The 22,701-nt window shown below is 46.2% G+C and overlaps 1 protein-coding gene and 1 pseudogene across 2 annotated transcripts in view; one reads left to right on the top strand and one right to left on the bottom strand.

The window, feature by feature from the left end:
* The window catches only part of SLC39A11 (solute carrier family 39, member 11), a 426,313-nt gene that overhangs the window by 182,793 nt on the left and 220,819 nt on the right, over positions 1-22,701 (top strand). The gene's annotated exons all lie outside the window — the stretch shown is intronic.
* Positions 18,914-19,795, bottom strand: LOC102812460 (annotated as a pseudogene).

The raw sequence follows: 22,701 nt of genomic DNA, 5'->3' as shown, positions 1-22,701 counted from the left end.
CCTCTTTTTCTCTGACCCTCCACCTTACCAAACATAATATCTTTCTCCAGTTACTGGTCCCTCCTGATAATATGTCCGAAGTATGAAAAACCAAGTTTGGCCATCCTGGTCTCCAAGGAGCACTCTGGCTGCACTTCTTCCAACACAGATCTGCTGGTTCTTTTGGCAGCCCATGGCACTTTCAATATTCTCCTCCAACACCATAGCTCAACTGCATCAATTCTTCTACGCTCTTCCTTATTCACTGTCCAGCTTTCACATGCGTATGAGGTTACTGAAAATACCATGATGGTGCTATTTATAGGAAAACTTCAAGGAGGTGAGGGGTCAAGCTATGCAGATACCTGAAGAGTAGAGCTTTCCTGGGACAGGGGCAGCAGGTGTAGAGAACTTGAGGTGGGGACACACCTGCTTGTTCAAAGAATAGCTAAGAGGGAGGTATACCCAAGCAGAGAGTCGTGGGAGCAAGAAGCGGGGAGAGGAAACAGGGCGGCTGGATCACTCCTAAGTATTGACTTTTGCTCTGAGTGATCCAAGAAGCCACTGCTCTTGTTCTGATTCATAGCAACCCTGTATACGCGTTCTGAGGAGCAACTGGTGAGCTTGGACTTTGTGGGTCAAACCGACTTTGTAGTCCAGCACGTTAACCCCCAGAGCCACACCAGGACTCCCCTGGAGAGTTTTAAACCTGATCTGAATTGAGTACTAAGAGGAGCATGCTTCTGGTTGCAGTATGTGTGGTAGACAGATTGTCACAGGGGCACACATTTCCCCAAGTCCTCCCTCCTTGACTGTTCGTACTCACTTCTGTGCACAAGTGCCCTAGCAGCACTCGGCGGACAGAGATGTCCGAAGTTTATGGTATGCTTGTTGAGAACACAATAAGAAGAAGCCCTTTTGATAATTGTCCCATGGGCTCAGTTTATTAAAATCAATATCACTAAAGAAAGAAGAGATGGTAACCCAAGCTCTAGTTCACAGTCCACTAATCACAGACGTCATTCAATCCCATCCATTCCAGCCAACAACAACAACAATATTTGAAGAGGTTCATGAAATTCACTGCCATCAAATATGTCCTTGTTAACCCAGCTCTCTCAAAACAGCTCCCAACCTGAGCTGCATTCCTGGCAGGACACTCGAGGTAAACTGAGGGTCACAGCTCCTCTACAAGTACTGTGTGTCCACTCCAGAAAGGTCCCCTGCGGTCAGAGTGCCCTGAGCTTTTCCCCCTTTCATTGCCTGTTCCTGACTTCCTCTTGACTTCTAGAAGGAAGGTCACTTCTGAGTTCCCTGGACATTTTACCCAAAGCTGCTTCTCCAGACTGCCCGCCATTCTGGCTGTGGTCTGTGAAAGTTCTGTTTCTTTTTCTTTTCTTTCTCTCTTTTTCCTCCATCTTTATGATCATGGTTGTTGTGGACTGGATGGTGTCTACCCCCCCCCCAAAAAAAAAAAAAATATGTATTGAAATCTTCACCCTTGCATCTCGGGAGGTGATCCTGTTTGGAATTAGACTTTTTTCTCTTTGTTGTTGTGTGAACAAGGTCACACCAATGTGAAAAAGCAAAGACATTGTCATTGAGTTGGCTCTGACTCATAGTGGCCCCTACAGGACAGAGAACTGCTCTGTAGGATTTCTGAGATCATAAATCTTTACAGGAACCAACAGTCACATTTTCTGTGGAGCAGCTAGCCTTGCAGTTAGCAGCCCCATGCTTAATGTGCTGCACCAACATGACACCTTCGTTCCAACGTAGGGTGAACCCTCAACCTAACCCCTTCTGAATTATAAAAAGACCAGAACAGGCACACATAGGGGGAGACAGAGGCTACCTAAAGGACACCAGAAACTAGGAGACTCTTCTGGAAAGAACCTACGTGGTCAAGACCTTGATGAGACATTCAGCTTCCAGAGTGGGGTAGAATATATGTCTGATTTTTCAAGCCACTTGTTGTATTTCTGGCACCACAGCACCTGGATGAAGTGACCTATGTGGATTTATTTTTCCCAAATAACATACTCATGTCTTGTTTGACACCATTTTTCTGAAAAGTGTGGGCAGAGAATTTCTTTTCACACCTCTCTTCGCTTCCCCGGCATTGTTTGAGATATATTGTGGAAAACTGGGGGATTTGTCACAGTGCCTTGGGATGGATCCTGTGGAGAGAGAATGTTGGACATGGAGGCCATTACTGGGGTTGGAGTGTGGAGTGGGAGGCCAGCCTCCTCCCCCCCCCCCATACTTTCTCTTGTACTTCTCCCTTCCTCTGAGCCCAGTTGGCATCACCTCACTGAATCTGCTCCGATGCACATTTTGTAAAAGTGTTGTCAAACACTGAAGCTGTAATTGTGACTGGGTGGTCCCAGGTGTGGCAGCCACTTAACTGACTTGGGGCTATGGGTGTGTGAAGGCCATGAAGGTGTGAGAACCCTGGCTTTATAGCTGGACACATGATACTTTCTGTTTTGACTACAGCCCACGGTGTGGTGTGTTCTTGATGAGACCATTAGTGTCCTTGATCTGTAGTTTTCTCATCTGTCAAATGGGGATAACAATTTAATGTGTATTGGAATCCCCAGATTGTGCAAACAGTTCACACACTTGGCTGCTAGTTCAAAGGTTAGAGGTTGGAGTTCATCCAGAGGTGCCTTGGGAGAAAGTCTTGGTCATCTGTTTCCAGCAAAGCAGCCACTGAAAATCTGGGAGAACAGCTTGAATCTGACACACACAGGGAGTTGGCACAGTAGTAAGTGGTTGGTCCCTGTTTGTTACAGATTAAATGGCATGATTCTGATCATGCCCTCAGCAGTCCATCCTCTTTACTGCTCCGGGGCAGAGAAGAGGGGGACAGGAGGAGGTCCCTTGAGTCTATTGCCCTAGGGTCACGTGCCTGCCTCTGAGTCATGGAGGGCTGCCTGTGGGTCTGCCTGGTTTTCCCTCAACACGCACCTTCTGCATCAGCCACTTCAGGGCCAGAACCAGGGTGGGACCAATGAACACTGCAGTTATGTGGGTCCCAGAAGCCTCAGTCTAGACCAAACCCACTGCCATCGAAACGACTCCAGTGTAGAGCGACCCGACAGGACAGAGGACTGCCCCACAGGGTTCCCTGGGCTGTCAGTCTTCACAGAAGCAGACTGCTCCCTGTCAATCCTGGGCAGTTTTGAACCTCTGCCCTTCCAGCAGTCAGATGCATAACCCACTGTGCCACTAGGATTTCTTTAGAAAAAACCAAAAACCTCATTAATCAGCATTAATATTAACATAATGCAGTATTGTAAAAGATCAGAATGACTATAAAAATCTATGATGAATACAATGCCAAGATTTTAAGCAAAGACAGGATTCAGTAGAGCCAGAACCAGGGTAAGATGAAGAGACAGGCTTGTGGCATACAGGGTTATGGTGTCTTTATTTAACACGGTGTGTGTGTGAGTCTGGATGCGTATGCTTCCATGTGCACATGTATGTTTCAGACTGCACAGGCATGTGTCTCTGTGCATGCATATGTTTATGTGCATAGCACATGCAGTCTCCATGTCCACATGCATATTTCCATGCGCACACATATGTTTCCAGGCATGTGCCTCTGTGCACACATGTTTTAGCATGCCCATGCATGTTTCATTTTGCACATGTGTTTCCACATGTAGGTGTTTCTGCACACACATTTTCGTGTGCCCATACACGTCTCTGTATGCACACGTATGTTTCCATGTGCACATGCACATCTCTGTCTACATGTACACACATGTCTCTGTGTGTACACGCACAAATGTGTGTTTCTGTGTGCATGTGCCTGTTTCACTCGTGTGAATGCAGACGGGCCACACCCAGCGTCTTGGTAATTGAAAGCGTCTAGAGCATTGGGATTCATGGAACCTCAAATGCAATTACTCGAGGGCTTGACCGAGCAGAGATTCCCATATCCCAGAAAATGGAGCGACTCCCACACATGAGCCCCTCATGGAAAACAAAAGCCCCAGCTCCTTTGTGGGTGTGCATTCTCCTGAGCGAGTCAGGTCATATGTGCCCTCAGTAGACAGTACTAGACTTGGGCATATGGCTGTGTGGGTGTCTGTGGCTGGTTATATTTACACAAAGAGAGAGTGAAGGTTTCTTAAAAATGTCTGCTTAGCAAACTGGGTATTTTTTTGTGGATCCAGGGACATTTCAGTTAAGACGGTCACAGGCGTAAATTCAGGGGGCTGCCTGGTGTGAACTGCTGCTGGCTGAGGACTCTCGGGACCATCTGGCTCTTCATTTATGTGACTCGTCACTGAACTGTCCCCACTCTGCCCACTGCCAGCATTAACAAGGGGCTAATTAGCATGGGAAAGGAGCTCTGGTAGCGTAGTGGTTACGAATCGGGCTGCGAAACTTTAGTCAGCAGTTTGAAACTACCAGCTGTTCCGCGGGAGAAAGATGAGGCTTTCTGCTCGCATAAAGATTTACAGCCTTGGAAACCCTGTACAGGGCCACTATGAATCGGAACCGACTCCACGGCACATAACAACAACAGTCAGCATAGGAGTCCTGGTGTGGCGCTGTGGGCTAATGCACCAGAGAGCAAAGTCATTTGAACTGCAAGGTCGGTGGTTCAAGCTCACCAGATGCTCCTTGGAAATCCTATACAGGGTCGCTATGGGTCGGAATTGACTCAACGGCACTTAATAACAACAACAAGTTAGTCTAGGGAGCCCTGATGTGGTGTTATAGGATAAGCACTGGACTGGTAACCACAAAGTCAGCAGTTCAGACCCACCAGCCACTCTCAGAACCAACTCAATGGCATAAAATAACAGCACATGAGTGAAATTGTGCAGAGGTATGGAACAGGAAAGAAGAGCTGGAGATTGGCCAATGGGGCTGGTGACCACCAGCTCTCAAGTTAGGGGGTAACTGAGACAGCCTGGCCCCTCAGGTTAGGACAGCCGCACATCCACACATAAAAACAAAGCTACTTTTCCTCATTCAAAAATGCTCATCTAACTGAGCCAGTAAAAACCTAGTGGAATGACTTTGAGTGGGTGAAGGGATGAGAAGCCAACAAAACAAAAGAAAACCAAAATCTTAGATATTCGTGCTCTTATATGTGGATTTTGCTTTTCTTTGATTTAAGTTTTTATTGTGAATTGAGTGAAAGTTTACAGGGCATATCATCAGTTTTACAGTCAACAAATCATATACTTTGTTTCATTACAATGATTATAATCCCCTCCATGTACCATCTGTTAACAGTATCTCTCTCTATTAATTTTAGCTTTTTTTTTTTTTTAAACACAAGGATATATAATAACTTAAACCACCAAAGGGCACATTCTGCAAGTCTGCCTTCTGACCACCAGCTCTCAGTCCCTCTCTTTCCATAAATCTAGAGTCCTCAGCTGCTCCCTCTCTCCATGTCCCCATCTCTGCCTCCATCTCTGGTGTCCCTGCTTCTCTGGATAGGGTCCCACGTTCCGCTTGTGATCTTCTCCCTTGATGGTCCTAGGGTTCTCTGTTCCTGGATGCTGTTTCTTTCTTGAGGGCATATTTTAACTGCCCAATGCTGATGTTCAGGATTTTTACATTTAAAAGTGTCCCTTGTCAATTGGAACTGAAGAAGTTGGAAGAAGGCAGCACAGAAGATTGCAGTGATGTATGTCGTCTGAGGGGGCTTCTCCTGCACCCCCCCACCCGGCTCTACTGCAGGGGAACCAGCCTGGTCTCTGGGGAGCTGGTACCTCTCTGACCCCACCAGAGATGGTTAAGTTCATGGCCCCCGACCACCGCTTAGCCTTGGGAGAAAGTTCCCAATCTTTAACATTCTCAGATGGGCCTCTTCTCTTATTTTCCATGGTTGTTATTAAGTGCCATCGAGTTGGTTCTGACCCATAAGTGACCCTGTATAGGGTTTCCAAGGAGCGGCTGGTGAGCTTGAACTGCCGACCTTGTGGTCGAGTGCTTATCCTTCAGCATCTATACCTTCTTCCTTACACCCCCTTCCTCACCCACTCCTTTTAAACCTCTCATTCTCTAGAGATGAAGTCATCTATTTCACTGAGGAAACTGAAGCTCACGGGAAGAGACCCCATCATCTTCCTGCCTCCTTCCCCCCAAAATAAAAGAATGTGCCTTAACGTCTTACTCCTCCTGACTCCTGCCTGGCTGCCTCAGTGGAAGTCAGCCCCCTCCCCAGGTCCCAGACCTATTCCTCCAGCTGCATTCTTCATCTCTCTCCTCACCTCTTTGGGGAATTGGCTTCAGAAAACCCATCAGCTGTTTTTGTTGTTGTTACATCTGCAGTGTTATTCTCTTTATTGACGTCTTTCATTTAGCTTGTCAAGATTTCCAAGGCTCTCCATGAGAACATTGATCCCACAGCTGACTCTCTGGTCCATACTAGCAGACATTGTGAACTCAGGACAACTGGGCATCCAGAGTCCTTTATAAGAAAGGACTGAAAGTCGCAGATGATGTTACTTCTACTTTGATACGCAAGAAGAAAGACAGCATATGTGTTTGGCTTGCATTTTCCTCTTGATGGTCAGTATTGTCACATGCTAAGGCCCTGGGGCGCAGAAGGGATGGGGGAGAAGGGAAGAACAGATAAAAGGGAAGAAAACTACGGTCAAGGCGCTGAGGTGATGAAGTCAGAACTAGGCCGTGCGATCGTGTCTGTTACTGACATCTTGACCTTGTCTTTGGTGTTGTGTGTGCTACGAAGCACTTGGCATGAATAGGACCAGGCTAAATGCTCCAATCTGGTTCATGTTTCTTGCCCAGGATGCTCTCCTTCACACGCCATCTCCTTCCTGGTTCTCCTCCAGCTGCTGCTCCCATCCCAGACCCTGTCTTGACATGTTTAACAGACCCTTGTCCAATGTGGTCCCCAGGCTGTAATGCATGCGAATAACCACTTCCTCTTGTGACTTAAATGTCTCCACTCTCTCCTGGTTCTTTTCTCTCTTTGTCTGCTTCTGAGAGTGATCGTTACCTCAGAGCCCCTGTCTCCTCTCCTCACGTCTTTGGAGCAAATGGCTGTGTACGAGTAGAAGATAGCAACAGCAGATGCATTTTGGGTAGGGGGAGAAGACAAGCTTTGGCTACTGTGGAAATCTGAGAAGGAATCTGGGAGGTGATATGAGACGACAGTTGGACTGCCAGAAACTCTGTGGTCATTGTGCCGTGGACAAACTTGCCAAACTCTTGCAAGGTACATATTAGAGGACTGAGCTGGTGGTGGTGGTAGGGGCTGCCGAGTTAGTTCTGACTCATTGGGGCCCTATCTATGCACAACAGAATAAAACACTGTTGTGTTCTGTGTCGTCCACTCAGTGTTTGGGCCTACTGTTGCTACTGCTCTGTCAATCCGGCTCACTGGGGTCTTCTTCTTTTTTGCAGACCCTTCACTTTACTGGGTTTATAGAAGAGGAAATTAGGTTCTTGTAGGCTTGCTTGCTTACTTGCCATTTATTAGCTGGAAAATAAAAACAACATGATAAACCAAGGTTTGACAGTCTCCAAAACTCCTAATTTACCTCTGTTTACCTCTTTTTGTATGCTTCTTGGAGGATTTCTTTCATGCCTTTGTTGTTGTTGTTAACTACCATTGAGTTGGTTCTGACCCATAGCGACCCTTTATAGGGTTTCCAAGGAGCAGCTGGTAAGGTTGAACCACAGACCTTGTGGTTCAAACTGACTTTGCAATCTAGCACATTAACCTACACCACCACACCAGGACTCCTTTAGTTACCAGCAACATTATGCTATGAATCCTAAATCCCATACATAGCTGAGAATTTTTAAGCACCAATCCTGTGTTTTCAACTTTCCTGGAGAAATGTATTGAAACTGAGTTACCCACCAAACTCAGTTGTGGCAACTAGAGATCTTCTGCCTTAAACATGGAGTCCTGGTGTGACACTGTAGGGTATATACTGGGCTGCAAGATCAGTGTGAACCCCAAGGTCCAGGGTTCAAATCCACCCATTGCTCTTTAGAACCCCTATACCGGTTTGCTATGAGTTGGAACCAACCCTACGACACTGGATAACAATAACAACCTTAAACTTAGCCAGGTGCCGCAATCCATGGTGCCCCATGTGTGTAAGAGTAGAACTGTACTCCATAGCATTTCCAACACCCCATTTTTCAGACGTAGATCTCCAGATCTTTCTTCTGAAGTATCTCTGGGTACACTTGAACTTCCAGTCGTTCAGTTAGTTGGTGAGCACTTAACCTTTGGGTCACCCAAGGTCTCTGGCCCCATTTAAGAAGAATAGGAACCCCTGAGTGGAGATGGGGTGAACGATAGATCTGTTGGTTGTCTTAGGCGAGGAGAGGAAAAGGCAGTTATTTTAGAAAGCTCACAAACACGAAGCTCTTTGCTAGTTTCCATTTGGATTCGGCAGAGCCGTGTGGGAAGGAGGTCTAATGTCATTTTCCTGATTCATTCTCTTCTGACAGTATGTTCTCTCTACACCTCTGTGAGGACCAGAGATGCGAGCAGGAGAAACCCACGGCATGCAAATGCAAAACATCATTACCTCCCAAATGCTACCTTCCTGTCCTCATGTCATTCCTCTCATGATCACGGGGCCTCAATCACCCTCTTTATTCTCCCTGGATGGCAGTGCCTCACACATTCAAGGAAGTGGCTGTCATTTCCATTTCTCTGGCGATTGGCTTTTCAGGTGTAAGAATTGGCTCTGGGGCATCACGGCAGCATTGATGTATTTATTCAGCTACACACAAACAGCTGGAAGAGAAGGAGAGCTGGCAGTTTGTAAAGTTAGCTGTGGAGAGAAGGGTTACCCGAGACCTAACTGGATTTTGTTTTCAAGCCTTTAATGAGATCTGCTTAAGGAAGCTCTGCCAGCGGATATTATTCTGAGTTGTCTGTTAAGAGTCCTGTTTCCTAAAACATAGTCTTTCTGATGAGCTGCCCTCTGCTGTCAGAGTTGGCAGGACTCAGTAGATGCCTTGCAGCGTAAGAGGTTAACTAAAATGTCCTTGGTATGGGCATCCTCCTGGGCACCTGGTCAGGAATTGCTGCCCCCTTTGGTTCCCAGTTCTCTGATCTAGCAGTGAGTGATCCACCCATCCCTCCTATGAGCCATGAGCGCAGATCTGGTTGGGGGTTAAGAAGTATGTCTAGCTGGAGACCCTACATCCAAAGGTATGGTGCCTTGTCACTTGTGGGGCCTGCCATGTCTCATTTCTGATTTTTTTTTTTTTTTAACATTTTGTGGATTGGCTTCCTGACCAAAACACTATTTGCCTTTGTTCCCTATTGCTGCTGTAACAAGTGTTGGCAAACTTGTTGTCGTTGTGTGCTGTTAAGTTGATTCTGCCTCGTAGTAAACTTCTAAGACAGAGCAGGGCTCCAGAGGGTTTCCAAGGTGTGGTCTTTATGGAAGCAGATTGTCAACCTCTCCCTCCTGAAACCTAGTGCTTAACCATTGTGCCACCAAGGCCCCTACCACAAACATAATGGTTAAGCGCCCACACCCACATTTATTTGCTTTCAGTTTTGATGGTCAAGAGTCCAGCATCATTCTGAATGGGCTGTTTCTTCTGGTGATACTAAGGGAGTCAGTCTTGGGGTCTTTTCCTTCCCTTACTGACCCTCTTCTGGTAACTACTACTAGACCTGGGTCTATATGCATTTGAATATTGGCAATGGTTGGTTTATTAAGCCGCTCTCCCCAACCAGACTTAAGCTGTGTCTTCATGTCCGGATGCCCAGTGCCCATTGTAATGCCAGGGCTGGATGAGTGAAAAACCCTGAGCAGAGCCATTTCCTGCCCCACAGTGCACCGACCACCTCATTATATATGACCAGAATGGAGAGGGAGACAGGGCATGGTTTTATGGCAAGGGCAGTTGGTTATTGAGACCTCAAGAGATTGTGTCTCCTTATCCTCCAGGCAGAGACATCTTTCTAGTCACATAAAATGAGAAGAATGGCCAAGTATTTGTTTTCCTGTTATCTTCTCTCCCCACGTCCCCCTTCACATTGAATGAGACAGTCCACGAAGCTAAATGGCGTGTACTTCCAGTGTCCAGGATCGGCTGCCCCTGTGTGCTGCAAGGCTGGTTGTGGTCACCCCTGGTCACAGTCCAGCAAACATTAGAGGGGCTCACAGATGCTAAGCTTTATTACAAGTGGTTGCTGCCAGAGTGTGAACATAGACTCTTTTCATTGGGCCCGACAAGCGATGTTTGAGGAACTTGGAAGTCTTACAGATCGGAACATGGTGAGAAAGAGACCCAACATCAGGAGTCCAAATGGACTTTGTTTTTGGACGTCCACAGAAGCTGGGCCTTGCCCTGCATGCAGGTGCTGCCATGGTTCTTCTGTGATGGTTTTTCTTCATGATGTTCTTCCTCAGATATTTCTAAACTACAAATGACCTTCTTGGTCTAAGAGGGAATAAAAACCACACAGAATGGTTCTTGGGTTACGGGGCCTATTTGTAAATCGTGGCCCACTCTGCAGTGGCTGACATGAGAGGTGGTGAGTGATAGGGAAATGTAGGAGTCTTTTCGAACATCCTTTCTGGTCCCAGGAGGATCCAGCAGGAGAAAGGGGGTGTTTAAGCTAATACTAACAAAGCTCCTTACAAACGAGATTGGAGAGACTTTGTCTTGTGTACTTTAGACATAGGAGGGATGTATGTGGCACTGTGGGATAAAACACTGGACCGCAAGGTCGGTGTGAACCACAAGATCAATGATTCAAACTTACCAATCACTCCTTGGAAACCCTATACAGGGTCACTATGGATCTAAACCAACTCTATGGCACTTAACAACAACAACACTGACATTCTTCAAGTTACACAACCATCCTACCCCACCTTCCTAAAATGTTCCCCGCCTATAACTTAAACTCAGTGCCCCTAAGCTTCTCATCTACCCTTCCAGTTGTAGTTGTCTCTTTCATCCCATACTTTGTTGTTGTTAGTTGCCATCGAGTCAGTACCAACTCACAGTGACCCAATGCACAATAGAATGAAACACTGCCCACACCTGCTCCAACTTCATAATTGCTGCTACAATTGAGCCCATTGCTGCTGCCACTGTGCCAATCCAGCTTGCTGGGAGGTCTTCTTCTTTTTATCTGACCCTCCACTTTACCATGCATGATGTCCTTCTCCAGGGACTGGTCCCTCCTGATAATATGCCTGAAGTATGAGAGACGAAGTCTGGCCATCCCAGCTTACAAGGAGCACTCTGGCTGTACTTTTTCCAACACAGATTTGTTGGTTCTTCTGGCAGTCCATGGTACTTTCAATATTCTCCTCCAACACCATAACTCAAATGCACCAATTCTTCTACGGTCTTCTTTATTCACTGTCTAACTTTCACATTCATATGATCCCATTTAATCTGTTTTTAAAAGCATAACACCTATGTCAGATCTTACCGAGTAACTCTTGCCATACTCATAAGTATCGGAACCTGAACATTTTTGTTTTCCTCTTTGTCAAAGATGGTGGAGGGCCCGTGGTAGGCTTCCCAGTTAATACAGGGTTGTACCTTTGATGTGCTCTGTTACCCAGGACTCCAGCTTGCATTGGTTTTGCAACTACTAAGGCCAGCTTATTGGCTTTCAGCCTTTGTTCTCGTACATCTGCAAGGCGAAGTGTTTCTCTCCAACTCTTACCGTTTTGCCGATATTGTGATGGATTTCTTTGGTGTTGGGTTCGCTGCAGCAGACTCCTCAGTCTGGAACAGGTACAGTCACATAGGTGATGTTGTCATTGCAGGTTCCGCTTAGGGAAAGAAGGTTACTTCCTGTGCTGTTTTTGGTGAGCCGCAGGCCCAATTGTCGCGCTCCCATAATTCATGCCTACTTTCCTGCCATCATGGATTGCTGCGTTTCTGACTACAGATACCGCCCATAAGGCGCTAGCTCGAGCATTGTTCCCAGTTGTTCAACCCCACCTGGTCTACCCTGGATGGTTCTCCCTGCCTCTCTCTACTGTGTCTCCATCTTGATCCTCCAACTTTCAGATCTCCCAGCAGCCTGAGGGACCCTATAAAAATGCCACTTAGGAAGTGCCAGAGCCAAACACAAGGTCCCCATCACAGGCTATCAGGACCTGTTAGATCAGACGCCCAGCTGCCCCTGGACTTCATCTGCCCTCACCGTTAGACACAGACTGCCCAATAAGCAAGGTAAACACTGGCTTATTTGTGTTTTCTAATCTGTTGTGAATAACCTCACAGGTTTTCCACCACATCAAGAAAGCACCAGGAAACCCGCGCTTCCCTTGCTGACTGGGTCCCCTCTCTGTCAGGGATTGTGCATTTGGAGAGGATTGAATTCTGGAGGGAGGTGATGCCGGTTTGGGAGAAACACAAATGCCAGACCGAGAAGCAGAATCTTTGCTGTGGGGGAAAAAAAGTGAAATTGTTCACTGTTACGGTTAAGTACTGTTGAGCTGGCTCTGACTCTTGGTAACCCTGTTCACTGTTGTTGTTGTTAAGTGTTGTCCAGTCAGTTCCAACTCATAGTGACATTGTATTTCCAAGGAACAGCTGGTAAATCTGAACTGCCGACCTTGAAGTCCAGACCTACCTTGCAATCCAGTGCGTATCCTACAGCGCTACCTCAGGACTTGACCCTGTTCACTATAGATTCGTAAATAAGCACAGGTAAGCCTTGCTTACCTTGCTTATTGTGGAACCTGACACTTATGTGTCTTCAGAGCTCTTCACACACCCCCAGCACCTTCCTTCTTGGGTGGTCAAGTGGTTCCTATCCTTTCGCGGACTCTCTGCCTCATTAACCCACCTTCTTCCAGAGGCCCCGGCTGGCCACTCATGTCTCCTGACTCTGCTGCATCTGCCCTGCGTCGGCTCCTCCCCAGCACCCCACTGCTAGGTGATCCATGTGTCTGTCTATAGCTGGCTCTGGTCCCCTCTCCATTGCAAACTCCTGGAGGGCCTGGAGTTTGTCCTGGGATCTTCATTGGGGTCACAGGTGTGGCACTGAAGAAGGGGGAGAGGGGAGTTTCAGGAGAGTTGGGGTGGGATAGAGCAGGGGATTGTGGGGGAAGGAATAGGGTAAGTAGAGCAAAGGATCATGGGAGTGAAGTAGGCTGTGAAGGGACCGCACAGCTGGTGCACACCTCAGGCAGCCACCCCATTTTCTTTGTCCCATTTGGGTTTGTCAGAAGCCCACTAGAGTTCTTGGAGGAAGCGAGTGTCACCCTATTACTTGGACTGATGGGTGACAGTAAAGTGGCTGTATCTTAGATGGCTCTAGACATTTGGCACACCGCCCTAGGCTGGGCATTGCCGAATGCTGATAACGTCACTTCCTGCTCTAGCAGTAGCTTCCCTGAGTGCTGAGCAGCCGCGGGCGAGGAGAGAGTGTTGGGCTGGATGGGGAGACCCAGGCAGTGTCCTGGATCTGCCGTGATCTAAGAAGAAGGAGCAGGGTGACGTGTGTGCACATCTGTGTGTATGTATGGGCACAGTTGGCACAATGGCATCAAAAAGGAGCTCAAGTGTAGCAGCAATTGTGAGGCTGGCACAGGACCAGATGGTGTTTCGTTCTGTTGGACACAGGGCCGGTATGGGTCAGAAATGACTTGACGGCACCTAACAACAACAAACTTTGGACACATTGTCCGGAGAGAACAGTCGCTGGAGAAGGATGTCATGCTGGGTAAGGTGGAGGGTCAGAGAAAAAGAGGAAGACCCCCAACGAGATGGATCAGCCAGGTGGCATCATTGATGGTGTCAAGTGTGGCAGCGGTAGTGAGGTTGGCCCAGGATCGGACATTGTTTCCTTCTGCTGTGCATGGGGTCGCTATGAGTCGGTTCCGACTCGATGGCACCTGACAACAACAACAACAACAAAAACAAAAGCGCATAATTGTGTGTGTGTGTGTGTGTATATACAACCTTATACTTCTCTTTAGACAAATAAATAAACAAAAAATACTTGTTCTGATTCACAGCCACCTTATAGGACAGATGGAATTGCCCCATCGGGTTTCCAAAGCTGTTATCTTTGCACAGACGGTTATACTTTCTCCAGCAGAGCAGCTGCTGGTGGGTTTGAACTGCCCACCTTAACATTGTGCCCCCAGGGCATCTCCTTTTCTCTCAGCACCACATCCATTAGCCATTGTTGTTGTGAAATGCCGTTGAGTCAGTTCCAACCCATAGCGACTCTGTATAGGGTTTCTTAGGAACGGCTGGTGAGTTCGATGCACCGATCTTGTGGTTCAATCCAACCTCGTGGTCCAGTGCATCATCCCACAGTGCCACACCACGATTCCACTTAGCCTGGGGACATCACTAAAATGTCCTATCCTTCTTCCAAGCTTATCGAGTCCAAAGCTGATCCTTCCCAGAAAAAGCCACTCACCTTTTAGGGTTCTGCTTTGGCATCATCTCCAATGTCAACGTTCCTCCCCACTGGTGGCAACAGGCAGGGATGGGTAGGCACTTCCCTTCTGTGTCTCTTTTCCTAGTTCTGTTACTACAGTTAGCCAATGGCTGTAAATATCATTAAAAGTTGACCATTTACTCTTTGAGGAGGAGCAGGTTTAGTCTCAGTTCGTTTTTCGGGTACAGCACTGTTCTTATTTCCTGAGCAAATGGACAAGTCACATGGAGAGTCCCCAGATGTCTCTTGGGATTTAGATTACATCATACACTTTGGATCACTTATTGTCAAAATGCCATCTCTTAAAAATTTATATCATCTGAAAATGGAGTTTTCATAAATTAGGTTCTTTGAGGACCACTGAGATTTAAGATACTGAATCATGAATCATGATTCAGTATCCTAAACCAAAAAAGATTTAAAAGTTTAATAGGACTTTGGGATTATGTGTACTTTATTAAACACTAATTCCTTGAAAATTGGCAATTTGTGTATGATCTATGTTAGCAATTTCCATTTAACTATAGTATTTGGTTCAATAAAATATCCCCTGCTCAGCTGTTCTAGACAGAGAAAGAGTTTATTGAACAGTTTCAACTGGGTTTCGCTGAAGGAATTATTAAAATGGAATTGTCTTCCTGGAACTCTAAGCAAATGGCTGAGAAGAACGTCTTCTCAGAGGACGAGAGGATGGGAAGGGGATGAAGAGAAGAGAACTGCTTGTGGACAGGGAGAGCAACATGGCGGGGAAGTGTAGGCCTATCTTTTGGAGAAAGGTGGGAACAGCACGTTCTTTGTTCAGTTAGACAATCTTCAGATCTGGATGGGAATTTCCACCCCCTCTCTCTGTGCTCGAAGATCTCAGGACTCCATTCCCGATCTTTGTTCCATCCTATGCTCCAGCCATTTTGCAGCTTTTCCCACCACCCACCTGTCCCCTTAAGAAGCTCTGCTAGCATAGTGATTACAAGTCAGGCTGTCTACCTCAAGGCCAGCAGTTCGAAACTACCAGCCATTCTGTGAGAGAAAGATGAGGCTTTCTTCTCCTGTAAAGATTTACAGCCTCGGAAACCCTATACAGAGTTGCTCTGAGTCAGAACCGACTCCACGGCACATCACCACCACCTGTCCCTTTACGTCCAACTCAGTCTCAGCTTTATTCACAGAGGCTTTTTGTTGCCATCGAGACCTAAGAACCACACACAACAGAACAAAACACTGCGTGGTCCTGCGCCATTCCCAGAGGTGTTGACCTGGAAATAGAATAGACGAATGTTTCTTCTGTTTTTGATTTGTCAATTTGGCCAAAATCTAGATAGAAACCAGTTCCATCACCCTGTCAAGTGCTAGGGAAAGAGACAAAAGGAGGAAGAAGGTGGTCTCCACCTTGACAACACTACCTCTATCCATTGATCCTGTAGGACCAATTCCAAGCTTTCCCTTGGGAAGGAGGCCTTCCTCACTTGCCTCCAACCTACCACCCCTCCAGACTTCGCCATACTGAAGTTGGCCTCATGCTTGGAATTTATTCTCCCTCGTTCTGGCAGTTTCAGAGCCATCTTTGGAACCTTGGCCCAAGTATCCCATCACCTACAAAGTCTTTTCTGACTCCTTTAGACTGAGGTATCAGCTCTTTCTTGTAGATTCATTTCTCGTCATTTATTTCCTATTGTTGTTATTATTAAGTGCCGTCAAGTCGATTCCAACCAATAGCTACCCTGTGAAGAGTTTCTGAGGAGCAGCTGTTGAGCTTGAACTGTTGACCTTGCGGTTCAAACCAACTTTGCAGTCTGGCGCATGAACCCACAGCGCCACCCCAAAACTTCTGTTTCTTATTAGTACAGGTTCTTTTGTGTCATTGTTGTGGTTGTGGTGGCTATGTGCCGTGGAGTCGGTTCCGACTCATAGCAACCCTACACAGGGTTTCCGAGGCTGTAAATCTTTACGGGAGCAGACCGCCTCATCTTTCTCCCGCGGAACCGCTGGTAGTTTCGAACTGCTGACCTCACGGCTCGCAGCCGGATTCGTAACCACTACGCTAACATTGTTAGGACAATGTTATTAAGCCAATTCTGACTCATGGCGACCCCGTGTGTGTCAGAGGAGGACTGTGGCCCATTGGGTTTTCAAGGTTGTGACTTTTCAGACACAGCTTGTCAAGCCTGACTTCCCAGGAGTCTCTGGGTGGGTTCCTCTGGCAGACCTTCCTTAAGCCAACACGTTGGCCAATAGTTGAACCAGTAGTATTGCCCAGAAATGCCACTGTGTTGACTTATCTACCTCACCACGTGGGTCTTCAGATTTAGTCTTGTGTTGTATCTGTCTCTGTAGCCTTAGCATGTAAAATGGAACCTGGCATAGGACAGCATGCAGGAACTCTCTAGAAGGAAAACAGTATTTTGCCAAAGAAAAAAATCCCTTACTCTCCCTCTATCCAAAAGTGACATATGTCCTCCGTCCTCCTAGTGTACCTACAGAACATTGACCAAGTTGAGTCGACCCCTTGCTAATCATGGATTTTTATCTAGTGCGGTTTGGGTTTTGATAGGAAATTAAGCTCCACCCCTGGCCCAACCCTTTTTCTTTTCCTTTTTAAACATACTGATCTTCCAACGTAAGATTCTCTGACATAGTGAAGAAGAAGATTTAGAGAAGAGATGGCGTAGTGCAGCCAGCCAAGGACCTAGCTTCTCTGCTGAGCTTCTGTGATCCGCATGCTTTCATTCCAACAGTACTGTTGTCGTTGTTGTTGTTGTTGTTAGGGGCCATCCAGTCGGTACCAACTCAAAGCCCCCTTTTCTTTCTTCGGGGGAGGGGTGGGAGTTTGTTGTTGTTAAATGCCTTCGAGTTGGTTCCGACCCATAGCGACCCTCTAGAGGGTTTCCAATGAGTGACTGGTGAGCTTGAACCACCAACCTTGCAGTTCAAAACGATTGTGCAGTCTAGCACATTAACCCTGTTGTTGTTGTTAAGTGCCTTCGAGTCGGTTCCGACCCATAGTGACCCTGTATAGGGTTTCTGAGGAGCCTCTGGTAAGCTTGAACCACTGACCTTGCAGTTCAAATGGCTTTGCAGTCTGGCGCATTAACCCACAGTACCACACCAGGACTCTGCGCATTAACCCTAGGGGGTATTATTTTCTTAGAACATTGTGTAAGTTGACAGGAACACAAAGTCCTCATTCTGACTGGCACAGTATTTGAAATCTAAGTCCCAGCTGTCGTTAAGAAGACCTGGTTAATGGGTGATAGGCTTGGTATAATTGCCTATTGCAGAACCTACCCTGGAAAAGGTGCCAATGCCAGCCGTAATTGACAGGCTGGATTCTTTCCCTTGTCTCCCTTCAGCCTTGCGTGCTGGATCCAATGAGTCAGTCAGCTTGAGGAGCTTGGGAAATCACTGGCCAAGAAACCCTCCCCTCCACCACAAGTTAAATGCCCTGACTGAGTTCTTTCTAACTGGAGAGATTGTGCGTGAGCTGTGTGGATGTAACAATTGTTTCTGTATTGTGTCCTCAATTAGAACCCATAGACATGTCTAGTGTCTTTAGTCCTGAGAAATCCCGTGCAGTCTGCTGCTTACTTAGAAAAGACAGCAGGAAACAAATAACCCTTAAATCAGTGGGGAGATGGACTTATCCATCTAGAAGGAACCGGATGATATTATTCCATCTATTTCTTGCCTTCCCTCTTCTAGCCCAAGAAGATAATTATCTCATTTTTTTTTTTTTCTCCTTCCTAAAGACTCTCAGGAGAAGGAGATTCTATATTTTGCCTTATCATCTGTTCCAGTCCCCAATAACTTTTTATAATTAGAAAAGAATATTATAAATGCCTTCTCTTGTATTGCCATGGAAGTTGAACATAAAAACCTGGTACAAATAGAGACTCTTAATTCTACATTGAATCCTGGTGTGGCGCTGTGGGAGCAGTACCACAAGGTCAGCAGTTCAAACCCACCAGCTGCTCTGTGGAAACCTTAATCCGACTCTACAGCACTTAACAACATCAACATCTCTACACTGAGCCTTCATAGCAGCTATTCAGCCAGTCTTTACTGAGCGCCTGCTCTTTGCCAGTCACTGTGCCAGGCCTTGGGGAAGCAAACAAACACAGTGCAGAATAGCAGTGCCCCAGACTCATGGGGGCTCGTGGGGGAGACAGACAAACAATATTATAATAACAGAAAAATGCAAATTACAAAGCAAGCGATCAAACAATAAAGGAATAATAAGTATAGAACATGTTATGCATATTGATAACATGTCTTAATCTGTGGCTGTGTTTTAAAAAGATAATGTCATATCATGTAGGGAATAAAATCTAAAAGAATTATTAGTAAAGTCAGACAAAGGCCAGAAAGAGTGTGAGTCACCAGGCATGGTGTCTTAAGTAGTGTTGTTAGGTGTTGATAAGTTTATTGCTTTTTTTAAATTATATACTTAAATTTTAATTCATGTGATCAAATCCAAAGAGGTTAAGCACAATTTAAATTTTTACCACCAGTTTCTTTTCATGACATCAACACAGCAAACTCTCTGAATGATGACTCTATTGGCCACGTGCACTGATTGACAGGAGGTTCTTCCAGTAAAGGTTCCCATGGTTTCCACAGCAGCATTTTCCTCACCAGACTTAGTTCATTTTTAGCCTAAAAATCATTTCTTCAATTTGTCCACCCTGAAGTTGGTCTTCTAATTTTTTAACTTTTGGCTCTGCTTTCACCATATTTACCTTCTCGTTTGTGATCTCTTCAGTATACTTTCTATATGCTGCGTTTGCTCGAGAACATCAAGGATCTTTGTATATAATATCCCTAGTTTCTCTTGTGAAAAGCAAAGATGTCAGCTTGAGGACTAAGGTGCTCCTGACCCAAGCCATGATATTTTCAGTAACCTCATATGCATGTGAAAGCTGGACAGTGACTAAGGAAGACCGTAGAAGAATTGATGCTTTTGAGTTATGGTGTTGGAGGAGAATATTGAAAGTGCCATGAGCTGACAAAAGAACCAACAGATCTGTGTTGGAAGAAGTGCAGCCAGAGTGCTCCTTGAAGGCCAGGATGGCCAGACTTCGTCTCTCATACTTCGGACATATTGTCAGGAGGGACCAGTCGCTGGAGAAGGGTATCATGTTTGGTAAGGTGGAGGGTCAAAGAAAAAGAGAAAGACCCCCAACGAGATGGATTGGCCAAGTGGCAGCATCAATGGGCTCAAGCGTGGCAACAATTGTGAGGTTGGCCCAGGATCGGGCAGTGTTTCATTCTTCTGTGCATAAGGTCGCTATGAGTCGGTACTGACTCGATGGCACCTAACAACAACAACAGTTTTTCATGCAGACTGTCACATACAGCCAATCCCAGAAGGCCAGTGGTCTTCTTCAACAGCCCCGCCATGAGTGCACTGATAAGTCAATTTTTGACTCACAGGGACACTGTGTAAGGGAATCCTGGTGTGGCGCTGTGGGTGAATGAGCTGGATTGCAAAGTCAGTTTGAACCCCAAGTTCAGTGGTTCAAGCTCACCAGCTGCTCCTCAGAAACCCTATATAGGGTCGTGATGGATTGGTACCAACTTGATGGCACTTACCAACAACAGCAGTGACCTTGTGTGAATGGCCCAGTAGGCCTTTCTAGGCTGGAATTTTTATGGGAGCGGATCATCAGATTTTTCTCTCGTGGGACCATTGTGTTGGTTCGAATTGCTGACCTTTTGGTTAGCAGTCAAATGCTTAACCATAGACTTCCAGTCAAAGGAACAGCAAGTGCGAAGGCCCTGAGGTGGGGAGACAGCTGTGAAGCCAGGCAAGCACCAGGTACGCTGGAGCCAGATTTTTGGTTGTTAGGTGCTGTTTCATGGCGACCTTATGCACAGCACGACGAAACACTGCTTGGCCTTGCCCCAGCCTCACAACCACTGTTAGCTGTTTCCATTGCTTCCTGTCACTTTTCAACCAGTGACTTTCTAAAAGTCAAATCCCACGGGAAATTGTGCGCCATCTTACTGACATTCCCGGTGCCTTTGCAGCGACTGGTCTCTGCTTCCTCAGGAAAGTCTGTGTTCCTGGTTTTGCTGACCCCTCTCTCCAGTTCTCATCCTCCCTCTCTGCTGGATCTTACTATTCTCCTTTTAGAAGTCTTTTTCTCTGTCCACCCATGACATGTAATTTTCCCACCTAGCATTTCATCAACATTTCTCTTTATACTCATATCCTCTCTTAGGGCTCTTATCCCTGTCAAAATTCTAAACACTTGGCTAATAACGGAAAGGTTGATCAGAACCATTGAAACCTAATGGGGTACAGTTCTGATCTACGTGGGGTTACCCTGTGCTTGTTTTGTTTTTGTTTTAATGTTGAATGCTCTATACAACGCTTTTCTCAGCATTGTGGCAATATGCGGCATTGGATGCCATATTTTATACCTTCCAGCAGCTTATAATCTCGTGGCATTTAAAATGTAGAAAGTAAATAAATGTAGACTCCGAATCTTGAGAGTCCAGTACTTCTATCTCACATACAGCATCTCTGACAGTCCTGCGGGATCCTATAGCAGAAATGCCACAAGTAGGTGCTTTAACAAACAGAAATTTATTCCCTCACAGTTTAGGAGGCTAGGAGTCCAAATTCAGGGTGCCGGCTCCAGGGGAAGGCTTTCTTTCTTCGTCAACATCTGGAGAAAGGGCCCTGTCTTCTTTCAACATCTGTAGGACCAACATTACTTTGAAATCTCTATGCATCTTGGCATCTAGGAGCTTCACAGCGCAGGGACCCCAAGTCCAAAGGCTCTTGTTTCTTCGTGGTAGTAGGTCTTCCTTTCTCTGTTCACTTCTCCCTCTTTTTATCTCTTGTAAGATAAAAAGTGTTGAACGCTACATCTCTGAGAAACTTCCTGTGTAATCCTATTATGGGTTTGCCACATCAGATTGCATCACATAACTGTCAAACCACTGAGAATTATGGCCCAGCCAAGCTGACATATATTTGGGTGGGACACAATTCAATTTCTGTCCAAAAGTCTGTGGGCTCATCATCCAGTCCCAACTCCCTGGACCCTGGGCAGAGCTCTTGAGATAGTTCAGTTAACAAAAACAGAGAAAAGTACAGCTTTGTAGAAGCAGTGTCTTGAGTGTGGGGAAAAATGTGCTTCCAAGATAGGGAGAGAGCTATTAGGCAAAGCAGGCGCTATGGGATAATGCGCTGGACTGTAAAGTTGGTTTGAACAGCAAGGTCGGTGGTTCAAGTTCACCAGCTGCTCCTTGGAAACACTATACAGGGTTGCTTTGGGTCAGAACCAACTCGATGGCACTTAACAATAACAACAATGTTTCTAAACCCCTGCTTAGAACAACCGAGAAGAAGGGAGGGGATCCCCCCCCCCAAGTGCATTCCTATTTAAGATAGAGGTCTGTGCTTTGTTAGAACTGCAAGAACAAATGGAAGTAGAGACCTGCTGAGGAGAGGTGGCATTTTTAATGAGCACATTTTTTTTTCCTTGCTGTATTTGCTGTGGTCCAGGCAAGCATATACACAAATAGCCAGTTTGTAAATTGTTCCTGACATATTTTCTGAGTTTTGGATTCCTTGAGTGCCTGCAACGTAATTAGAAATACGCAGTCTTTTACATCAGTCATAGGAAAAAAGGACATGGTTTCAGCATGCAAATAAGATGTTACCTAAATGGAAAATTATAGAGGCAGCCGTGACGGTTTGCAACTTGAACACAGGAAGGGAGTTACTGCAGGCGTCGGGAGGCACTCCGGTTCTGCCTGCTGTCTGACATTTCTCTCTGCTGCTCAGAGCCACCGACTGTGCACACAGGCTGGGGAAGATGGTGCAGATGAAAGCAGAAGACTACAAAGTCCTGGGGAGAAGGGCTCATGGGCTGTGTGGTGCTTTCCTGTGGACTTGAGAACAGAGTTTTTGATGTGTTTCCTCTGTCCCATGCCCCCGGCACCATCAGCACCCGTTCTGATGTAGACTGGCCGAGGTGGAGCAGCCTTTATAAACAATCCAAACTCTAGCTTCACCTGATGACCAGGTGATGGATGGAAGGGTGGATTGATTTGATCATTCATTCACTCAATCAGTGAGTGTCAGTGTCTTGCCATTCTAAACCCTGGTCTACAACACTACTTAAAAGATAAAGTGCTTGTTCTCAGATGACTTACATTCCAACAGGGGAAACAGCTGACAGATTGTTCTTAGGTGATTCATGTCTGTACTGACTCATAATGACCTTATGCATGACAAAAGGAAACACTGCCCAGTCTTGATCCAACCTCATAGTCATTGCTACACTTGA

The sequence above is a fragment of the Chrysochloris asiatica genome, unplaced genomic scaffold (assembly GCF_000296735.1).
Source record: "Chrysochloris asiatica unplaced genomic scaffold, ChrAsi1.0 scaffold00192, whole genome shotgun sequence".
NCBI classification, from domain to species: Eukaryota; Metazoa; Chordata; class Mammalia; order Afrosoricida; family Chrysochloridae; genus Chrysochloris; species Chrysochloris asiatica.
Note: the sequence above shows the minus strand (reverse complement) of the source record. Positions and strands in the feature narration are given on the sequence as shown.